Below are 1,721 nucleotides of genomic sequence, written 5' to 3'. Positions count from 1 at the left end.
ATGACTGTACTGTAATTTATTTTCATTTTGTACTTAATTATATAATTATAACATAATAATCTTTTGTCTCATTTTAGCACAGCTCTTCATATCTATTCCTGTTGTGTTCAATAGATGTCTGTAAAATGCCAAAGTTGCACATTTAATAACAGATTCTGATTATTCCTAAATTCAACAAACAAAATAAATTTTCAGACTGTTATGATCAGTGTAGAGGCACTGAAACAGCACAACAATCACACACTGGTCAGTCGTTGCTGTTGTTTGTCCGTTGTTGGGTGGTTGTTGGGTGGTTGTTGGGAGGTTGTCTGCTCAGAGGGTGAAAGTGGCTTCTTGTGAACGTTAAGTCGATTATTGATATGATCGAGTATGATAACCGCGGTGTTCTTGACCCCCGTAGGTTAAATGCAAAGTGGCCTTCTCTTGACACAGATATTATGGATCACACGCTGTTGTATTTTTATTTTTGAGTGTTTTAAGGAGATGGTGGATTCTTTACTTGATGTAATTTAGTTTTGGGCAGAAGAAGTCTGGATGAATTCAGTTGTAGATCAGGTGGTTGGAGGCACATACAGAGTCCTCCACTTCTGTTTTATTTGCACTGTAGCGACGAGTGTGTGTGTGTGTGTGTGTGTGTGTGTGTGTGGGTTGTAAAAAAGAGATGATTTCAGATGGTATTTGAGTCCATCGTGGCCCATTACATTCATCTCGCTGCCTGCAGGCGTTTGTTCAACTGTGTTCACACTGCGAGCAGCTTGACCAGAGAGTTTTTGTGTACTCTGACAACATATTCCAATTAGGGCTGCAAATAATGCTTATATTGATTTATATTTTGATTTGTTTTATCTAATTGTAAAATATTTAAAATGCTCATCACAAGAGCCCAAGGTGTTAATAAAATAATTATTTGTCCGACCTAAACCCATTAACTTTGGGTTTAATTCACAATTAGAAAAAATTAGCAAGTTCTCATATTTTAGAAGCTGGAATGAGCTGATGTTCAGCATATTTGCTTAATAAATGACTTACAAGTATACAAGTACAATTCGACTCATCGATTAATTTAATAATTTCAACCGATTTCTGTCTTTTTGAAGCTGGGTATTATTATTAAAATAAAATAAATACATTTTTTTCATATAAATTAATTCATTAAGTTTAATTATCAAAGAAAAATTCATTATTTTACAGCTTAACTGACCTCAGCAATGGGTCATACTCCATGTTGATCAGTTTCACATTCATTTAGCTCTCACAAGGCACATCTGTTGTTAATGAATCATAATATAACAGGATTCTTGATCGTCCACACGTCGGCTCAGTTTTCCAGGTTTCTCAGCTTTAAAGGAAATAAACAGACTTCTGCTGGGTTGTTTGTCAAGTTGCTTGCAGTGTGAACCCACAGTAAAGGGTTCATTCATTTGAGTGTCTGGTAGTTTGTGGACGTAGTTATTCCTCCACGGTAACCAGAGTAGAGCTCAGGTGTGAACGTAGAAGACAAAGCGGCACTCGAGATAACGCTGAGTGGACGACGCTCCATTTAATCCGTTCCCGGAATCCGCTGTCATACGCGTGGATGATTAAGAGGACCTTTGTCTTCCGTCAGGCAGCGCTGGGTCCGAACTGGGACAGTGCCTGACAGGGCGAGGGCTCTGCTTCGCCTGGGACCAGTCAGACTGATGGGTGCCGGGTAAACACTCGCCCCATACATGGGCCAAAGC

This window comes from Enoplosus armatus, chromosome 15, assembly GCF_043641665.1.
Source record: "Enoplosus armatus isolate fEnoArm2 chromosome 15, fEnoArm2.hap1, whole genome shotgun sequence".
NCBI lineage: Eukaryota > Metazoa > Chordata > Actinopteri > Centrarchiformes > Enoplosidae > Enoplosus > Enoplosus armatus.
Note: the sequence above shows the minus strand (reverse complement) of the source record.